Source organism: Crocuta crocuta, unplaced genomic scaffold, assembly GCF_008692635.1.
Source record: "Crocuta crocuta isolate KB4526 unplaced genomic scaffold, BGI_CrCroc_1.0 scaffold221, whole genome shotgun sequence".
Taxonomy (NCBI): Eukaryota; Metazoa; Chordata; class Mammalia; order Carnivora; family Hyaenidae; genus Crocuta; species Crocuta crocuta.
Genome location: NW_027528610.1, coordinates 4,194,233 through 4,203,225, shown reverse-complemented (window position 1 = coordinate 4,203,225; position 8,993 = coordinate 4,194,233). Strand labels below are relative to the sequence as shown.

The 8,993-nt window shown below is 52.6% G+C and overlaps 1 protein-coding gene across 4 annotated transcripts in view; it reads right to left on the bottom strand.

Annotated features, from left to right (window-relative positions):
* The window catches only part of STS (steroid sulfatase), a 158,309-nt gene that overhangs the window by 143,097 nt on the left and 6,219 nt on the right, over positions 1-8,993 (bottom strand). The window contains exons 1-2 of one of the 4 annotated variants that reach the window (XM_077754702.1): positions 8,670-8,943; positions 6,909-7,060 (exon numbers count right to left, since the gene is read on the bottom strand). The exons of 1 other annotated variant lie outside the window; for it this stretch is intronic. The gene's annotated coding sequence lies outside the window, so the exon portion shown is untranslated. Of the gene's footprint in view, positions 1-6,908; positions 7,061-8,009; positions 8,158-8,669; positions 8,944-8,993 lie in introns of those variants that run through there. 2 more of the 4 variants (XM_077754701.1, XM_077754705.1) reach the window with 2 other exon arrangements.

The following is an 8,993-nucleotide window of genomic DNA, read 5'->3' as shown; positions in this document are numbered from 1 at the left end:
ATGTTTCTTCTTGTTTACTTTTCTTAAAAGACTATATTTTTTAAGGTCATCCATTTATTTCGAGAGAGACAGAGACAGCCTGAGTGGGGGAGGGGCAGAGAAAGAAGGAGACAGGGTCCCAAGCAGGCTCTGTGCTGCTAGTGCAGAGCCAGATGCGTGGCTTGAACCCACGGAACCTGAAGTTCACAACCTGAGCCGAAACCAAGAGTCTGACCTGACGCTTCACTGACTGAGCGACCCAGGAGCCCCTTCTTGTTTACATTCAGGACATTTCTTTTTCTTTTTTTCCTTTCTCTTGCTTGTCTTATTTTTGCTGGTGGTCTCCAGGATATTTTTCCTTTTTATTCCCCCCGAACAACCATAAACGTATTTGATTTTCACATTAGTGATGTCCTCGCATGATGGTTTTGATTACGTCCCCACAAGACAGTTATAAAGTATCTAGGACACCATAACAACAGAGAGTTCTTACTTGTCCTTTTTGAGAAGAGAGACCAATTCAGGCTGGACACCGCCCTGTTCCTTGTCAGGTGGGTGACCCGGGGCCAGGCACTCAACGTCTCTCAAGCTCCATTAACTCATTTATGTATAAAAATAATTAACCGCTTCCCCAGCGGGGTTGTTGAGATGGTTTATAAAGCAGTGAGCACGTCCCAGTCACTGGGGAGGTCTGGTGGCTTTTACAGCACATGTGATGAAACCACCAACACCCAATCATTCCTCAGTGCGAACCCTGAACACCTGTCTTGTGTAAATGGTGCTGAGCGCGAGTGCGACCCCGTGCATCTCGTAGAAACTGCCGCATGGGATCAAAGCCCTCCCGAGCAGCCGGCACTGTTAGCAGAGCAGCTCGATGCAAGGTGTGTGCAGGGCAGGTCTCCCAGGTGAGGTGAGCACAGACTCGGTCCTTGGGGCGGAGAGTCAGCAAGGGGGGCCCTGAGCACCCCTCCTGTGATTTGGGGGAGGAGGCAGAAGGGAGCAAGATGACACCATCACCAGGCACATCCTCCACAGGCACACCTACCCCTAACAGGCCCTGCAAGGAGGGCTCCCTGTCAGAAGACTGAGCCCGACACAAAATTCAAGAGGGAGAGGATTTCAAAAGAGGGGCGCCTGGGTGGCTCAGTTTGTGACTTCGTCTGACTTCAGCTCGGGGCATGATCTCACGATTCATGAGTTCAAGCCCCATATCGGGGTGTCTGCTGTCAGCGCACAGACTGCTTGGGATCCTCTGCCCGTCTAACTCTCTGCCCCTGTCCCACTTATGCACATGCATGTGCACTCTCTCTCCAAACAAACAAACAAACAAACAAGAGATGTAGGGCGAAAGGGAGAGGCAGAGGGCTGGGACCTTGTTTGGTGCCGTGGATCCCAGTGTTGAACAAGGCTCCTACCGGGGGGGGGGGGGCACAATGAACCTCAGGCCCCTGCCTCAGATGTCCATGGTCATGTCCAGTCCCCAAGGGTCCAGGGAGAGAGGAAAAATAGAGCAGGGTTTGACCATGTGCCTTAAACCCCCCAGTGTCTGACCGTTCATCCCCTCTATATGTACAATTTTATTTTATTTTTAATTTTTATTTTTAGTTTTAAAAATGTTTTTATTTATTTTTGGGAGACGGAGTGAGTGGGAAGGGGCAGAGAGACAGAGAGAGAGAGGGAGACACAGAATCTGATACAGGCTCCAGGCTCCGAGCTGTCAGCACAGAGCCCGACGTGGGGCTGGAATTCACGAACCATGAGATGATGACCTGAGCCAAAGTTGGATGCTCAACTGAATGAGCCAGTGAGGCACCCATACATACACAATTTTAGATGAGTGATATCTACTTATGTACCAGGGCTATGTGTGTTTTCCTCATTCGTGGGTGCTATAAAGTTCATGCTGGAAGTTACCTTTCCTTGTCATGGACCGGCAGTTTACTTTCCTGACAGGAGTTTCTTTAAGCCCTTGACCCATTTTGTGGGGGTTGGTTTAAAAATGCAATGAATATGGGCACCTCGGGGGCTCAGTCAGTTAAGAATTCAAGGCTTGATTTCCACTCAGGTCACGATCTCGTGGTTCCTGCAGTCGAGCCCCACGCTGCGCTGGGCTCTGCGCTAACTGTGTGGAGCCTGCTTGGGATTCTGTCCCTCTCTGAGCCCCTCCCCTGCTCATCTGCATGCTCTGTCTCTCCCTCGCAAGATAAACAAACATTTTAAAAAGTGAAATAAATAACCTATCAATACAGTTAACCTGAAAACATACATGGCATTAACCGGAAACCAAGTAAAATAAGTCGAGAGCACGGATGCTGGACCCGTTTCCCGAAGACACGGGGAAAGCAGACGGGAATACGTGAGCATGCGCTGTGGAGACCACCCAGCAGTGTGCACGTGGAGAGCAAACACTAAGAAGGCCTAACGTGTCTCCTGCACTTTTACATACACATAATCGGCGCCAGACATCCTCAGGGCACGTGGAGCCCTGGTCCTACAATGCAGGTCCCAGCATATCCGGCCTCGGCCACCTGGCCCATTCAGTAGGTGTGGGTGGGGCCTAGGGTTCTGCGTTTCTGGCAAGATCCGATGAGGCTGACGCTGGTGCACCGTGGGCCACTTCACTCCTGCAGACAAGTCCTTCAGGCTGTACTGTGATGGCAAAGAAGGGCGAGAATCATGGCCCTCTGCACGGAAGAATCAACCACATCCCACAGGAAAGCTGCCATGAGCGGCCAGGTCAGCCATTTACAGAGCTCAAGCCTCATTCCAGGGCTGCCTGGGCTTACGGAGAAACAGGGGCGCCGGAGAAGCAAGCCCAAGGCCTCCCAACCAAGGGGTCCCTGACTTTCCTAGGCCCAGGCTAGCAACATGGGGGAGGGAAGACAAGGTGAATGTCCATTAGGGAAACTCAGGGCCTGTCACACGGACGCCGGCGTCCCTGGGTTCCCAGTGTCGTTAGGGGAATTTCCGGAGCCTGATCTCAGCACAGACACCACCTCCTCAGAGTGGAGTGAGGGGCCCAGGCCTTCAAAGCCGGCCCCTCCTGGGGCTGGAGCACGGACAGCCGCGGGCAGCACCCCTGTCTGCTCCCCGCTAACACCAGGCATCCATGCTGGGTGGGACCCGCACATCCAGACGTGAGAATCGACGGGAAAATGCAGTGTGTGGGACACGGGCACAGCAGACAGAGCGCCGGACGGGGAGACTGACTTCTGCGCGGAGCGCAGCGACCTCAGCAAGCTGCAGGGATCGTGCTCACCCGGGGCCTCTCGGGAAAGGCCGAATGAGCAGGACACTGAGCTGTGCCCTTGCCCAGAGCAGCAGGTGCTGTGCTGTCGTCAGGACCATGTTCCAGGAATGAACAGGTGACATTGTTTAGCTGCACAGGGACCAAGGTCTTTGTGTTCTGTCTCTTGAATCCAACTCCTCTTCGAATCCTCCAACCGGCTCATGAATTCCTGGAGCCAAGTGGACTTTGCGCAGGGTGAAAGGTCCTGCCTAGACGGGGCCGAGCCTCTCAGCATCTGACCCTGCATCCTCGCCTCGCTGGACTCCTCCACGTGACGCCAGGATGTGTGTGTACCTGCGTGTGTGTGTGGTAGCACTGGACGGATGAGTCGGTGGAGGCATGGCCTGCTGCATAGCCAGACAGACAGACAGGCACCTACGGACAGACACACGCACTAGGAGGTGCCACTGGCGTCTCCTGGGTGGAGACCGGGGGACACTGTTAACACCCTGCAGTGCACAGCATGGCCCCCAGCACACAGAAGGGCTGTCAACCTGCTCAGATGACATGACACGGTTCCAGAGGCTGGAAGTCCACACTCCAGGCGTGGGCAGGCCTGGTCTCTCCCATGGCCTCCTCTCCCCGTGGCGTGAAGACGCCGTCCCTTTACGGGGTCCCCGTGTGGACATCTGCATCCTAACCTCCTCCTATCATCAAACATACCAGTCCTGCTTGGTTAGGGCCCAACCGAACAATCTCATTTTTAACTTAGTTATTACCTCTCTGAAGCCCTATCTCTGGATTCAGCCACATTCTGAGGTTCTAGCGGCTGGGACTTTACTATGTGAATTTTGCAAACCACAACTGAGCCCACATCAACCTCCCCACCCCAAATATCAACAGAGCACGGGGCGGGGAAGACTCCGGACAAGGGGTATGCAGGTGAGCGGTTCCTGCGCAGACTCCTCTGCATCTCTGTGCACATGCGAAAGCCGTGAGGCCACCTGTAAAGGCTCCTTGAACAGCACACCACCCTCCCACGGTGAGCCACCAAGCTCACGGCCGCCCTGGAGGAAAAACGGACCCGCGCGCACACTGGGCAATGGAGGTCGACAGAATCACCTGCCCTTCCGGTCTTTAGAGGCATACCTGGGTGACTGCCACGGCCGTAAAGCAGCGCGGGCAGTCATCTGTCCCCAGCCACGCCTTCCCCTTGCTTTAAAGGACACACGGATCCCACCACCAACCTGCTGCCTCTCTGACACCGTTGGCTCAGTCACAACCTACGTGGGGGGGCAGCTAAGGGAACGCCGGCCAAGTGTCTTCTGTGAGCCTCTGGCCGAGGGGCTCCCGGGAATGCAGGGTTTTGTCTGTGACAGTGGTCAAGGCCTGGGCACACTAGGGCAGCCTGGTCCCTCCATGTAGGACATAAATAACTAAGGGCATGAGTTATCAAACCTGAGTAGAGCTGGATGGCAAAGGGAAAGATAACACTCTATAACAGACTGGATGTTTGGAGTCCCCCCAAAATACTCATCGGGTGAGGCCGGAATCCCCAGTGGGGAAGTATTTGGAGGTAAGGCATCGGGAGCATGATCCAGACACCAACACCCATTTGTGGGTTTGCCCGCAAATCCAACACCAGGTGGGTGTCCTGCTCTTAAACCCACTTCTGACACACATACCTGGAGACAGCATCGGATCCCACAGGGGAAGGCTCAGTCTACAACACTGCTCCGGCCACCATCCCGTGGCCTCAGCAAGGCGAGGCCGTCACCTGCGCCTTTGATGGAGCTGCTACAGACTGGAGCTTCCCAGGAACCCTCCTTGGGCTCCGTTAACTTAGTAGAGTAATATACACCAGAAATAATGCATACATATTTCACAACATGTACATGTCGTATATTAATATAATTATTAACCAGCTTTAGATGAGGTCATGATGCAGCCCCACCCATGATGGGATTACTGACCTTGTAGAAGAATAGGCACCAGAGCCCCCACCCCGACCCACATGGGGACACAGAGACAAACAGCCACCAATAAACCAAGAAGCAGGCTGTCCTGCTTTGACTGGGAACCAAATCTGTCTGCATCCGCATCTTGACTTTGAGCCTCCAGGGCTGTGAGGGACAATTGCCTGCTGTCTAAGCTCCCCCCAGTCTGTGTCAGTTCGTTACAGCAGCCAGAGCAGACTAACCTAGCCTTAGAAAGGGTCTCTCATCTACAACGACCACAGTGAACTTGTAAGTCTGTGACATAGTCAGTCCACTACCCTTAGGGCTCCCTTAGGAGGTCCTGGGTCCTTAAGTTTTTATCATCGTCTGTTGTCTAGAGTGTGATCTCACTGAATAAAAAAATACATATGTAACTTAATAGACGTGATGCACAGATGCGTACCCATCCATAAAGAATATAAAGTACATGTACGGCATACAATAAAGTATGAAAGTATGTTTGCGCACACATATGAAAAGATACGCGTACTCTGATGTATGCCCTCCGCTCCTCCCTCATTATGTCTGGAGCCACTCCCAGCTCAACGGAAGGAATGTTGACCCATTCCAGGAACCCTGCAGGAGGATACGGCAAACTGAGCTCTCCAAACTCTCCGAGAGCCTGACTCGTCCCGCTGGTAGTGACTCTGGTGTCCCTGAAGACGTCCCTCCACTCATCCCCTTCAGACCCAGGCCTAGCACGCCGCTGCTGCAGGGCTACGCACAGGCAACCCGCAGAAAGGGCGCCATCCGGCAGCCTGATGCTCCCCAGGACCAGGTCAGAGCCGGCGAAGGACACTGGAGCTGCTGAGGGTGAACCGCAGGGCTTGGCCGCCTTCCAGACAGGACGTGGCCTGTAAGCACCTTTCCAAAGACAACACAGAAAGCAAACCCACAGACAGAAGGAGCCAGACAGCCAGATGAGAAAGCGGAGATAAGCTAAGACCAATGTATCGTTTTTGCTTTAGAGTGTATGTTCAGTGTGTGGGAAGGGATCCTGAGTTTCCACCGGCACCATCGCTGGTGGAGGTGTTTTTGACAGCAGCGTACTCCAGTTTATTGGATCGTCTGCTGCATTTTAAACATGTCAGGAAAGTAAGCCATCATCCCATGGGGAAAACACAATTTTGCAAACATAAATTGTAACTTGTGCAAGGAAATCCATCCTCTGTCTCCCCGGAAGCTTTGACGGTTTCTATCTTTGACTGCTAGGAGAATTAAAAAGTGTCAAAGTGCATTTAGTTACATGCGTGGAAACCGCTTCAACTGTGAACTATCTTTGTTTTTTCCCCAATCTAGCTTGTCACAAATAAACATGACAGCTCTCAGGGTTTGCTTCAGTTTCTCTTTTCTTTTGTTTTCTTTTGTTTTTGTAAATGAAGAAAGAGCTCCCATCACACACAAAAGATATGTAAGATTCAAAAGAAAGAACGATTTGCATCACGTTTTTACGCGTGCGGGAGTAAAAACGAGTGCATCACTAGTGCATTCCCTCTGCAACTGCAATGATTTGTTGCCAGGTCGGAGGACGTGAAGGGGAAACCCCCGGCTGGCAGCTTGGTTCCTGGAAGTGAACAAAGTGGACTGCGTGCTGCCAGCCGGTCCCGTAGCTACAGGGGCTGGAAAAGGGCAAGGGAGACTGTCCAGATGTCTGTCTCCGGTTGTCTGACAACTTCATCACATGCAACTACGTGGGGACTTACTTTCACAGCAAATCTGTACCATGTTTCCAAATCCAGGCAACTCTCCTAAGGAACCAGTCATCCCCGACATCACAGTTCAACCACAGCTTCTAGGTTACCACTGCAGCTCTGAATTCTCAGTCCCGGCGTGGAATGTTTTTCTTCCCTTTTATCTAAGGGATCAGCAGAAATGTTATGGTGTTACGCTCAGGGAGAAAAACAACATTTCCAAGTTGTGTCCCTCTGCAAAACATATATATATAGGTATACAGGGAACCCGTGGGTCACTCAGTCAAGTGTCCAGCTCTTCACTTCAACTCAGGTCATGATCTCACGGTTCATGAGGTCAAGCCCTGCAGGGGGCTCTGTGCTGACAGAGTGGAGCCTGCTTGGGATTCTCTCTTTCCCTCTCTCTCTGTGCCTCCCCCGCTCAAAATAAGTAAAGTTTGAAGTATATATATGTGTGTGTATACATATAATTATATATTTATTATGTATAATACATATGTATTATAGATTATAGTTATACATAATATAATATATACATAATACAATGTGTTAAATATAATATACGGGTGTGTATTTTATATATATATAATAAATGTACACACAGGTTGGATTCCTAACTCCTAGGAGGCTCAGAAGATCATCTTATTTGAAAGTAGTCTTTAGATAATCAAATTAAAATGTGGTCATTAGGGTCGGTAATCCCTCATAGCCGGGGTCATCACAAAAAGGAGACATTTGGACACAGAAACAGACCCTTAGAGAGATGATCTGAAGAGATAAGAGGGCCCTGTACAAGCTAAGGACAAGGCTGTCCTCGCCATCTCCGGAGGCATTAACCAACCCTGCTGGCTGCCTGTTCTCCAACCCCCGTATTCCAGAGCTACAAGGCAACACGTGTGTCGTTCAGGCCACCCAGCCTGTCTTCCTTGGCGACAGCAGAGCCCAGCACAGGCCCCTAAGTGGCTGATGAACTGCCTTCTCTGAGGTCCACTGTCCTCCAAAAGAAACCGTAGCCTGCGACAGCAACAGCCTAAAAAGACCTGAAGCAATTGAATATATCCTAAGTGCCAGGACTGAGGGATTGCTTGGCCCGCAAGTCTCATAAACACCCACCTTTCAGGCGAAGTTAAGCGAGACACAGAAGCTCCTTGCCTCTCTTCTTGCTACACTTACACAATCCACACAAGCCCGGGCACGCTGGATGCGCTTCGCCAGAAACGCACCCTGAAGGTCTTAGAGTCTCTGAAACTTTCTAACTTCCGCATCCTCAAAGAGGGCCCATCCTTATGCTTAAATATGCATATGCAACGCCAACCAACGCCAAACAGAAACGGTCATATAAAGGTATTTCTGAGAGGGGGAACTAGAAAAAAAAAAAAACACTTTTCCGGTTGCATTCACAAAGACTGCAAAAGGTCAAACAAACAAACAGAACCTCAGAGCAACAAAAGCAGAGGAGACATGGGCGGGCGGAGGCGGCAACACACGTCCCTAATTTTGCTTCGTCCCCTTCCTATCTGAAAGTTTCCGCTGGACTTTGGGAGGACGCACCAGCCAGGGATTCTCCGACACTGACACTGCCACTGAGGCCACAGACCCTGCAAGACCCGCTCGCTAGGGCGCATGCGCGCGGCGGGGTCCGCGGGGGCGGCGGGCGCGCGAAACTGAAAGGGGAAACCTGCGGGGATCCGGGACTGCAGTTCCCGGCTCGGACGGCTGCATAACCAGGCCACCTGGCTCCACATTTGCCGGGCGCCTCGCGGTGATGCCCACCTGAGTACCCCTAGGGCCCTGCCCGAAACAGCCCCAGGAAACGTCCCTAGAGGCTCTGCCTCCTGCCTCCCTTCCTTTCCAAAGTCGTCCTGCAGCTGCCCCCACACCGGCAGCTCGTCGCTGCACTGCCTCGCTTGCGGGGGGGCGTGCGGACAAACTCGTGCCCGCCCGTGCCGCATCCCGGCCCCGCGGCCGAGACTAAGGGTGACCGTCTTAAGCTCGCGCGCGCCTGCGCGCGCGCACACGCGACACAGCGGCGAAACCAGAGCGCGCGTGCGCGGCTCGGAGCGCGCATTCGACGACCCTCCAGGGACTGCCAGAGGC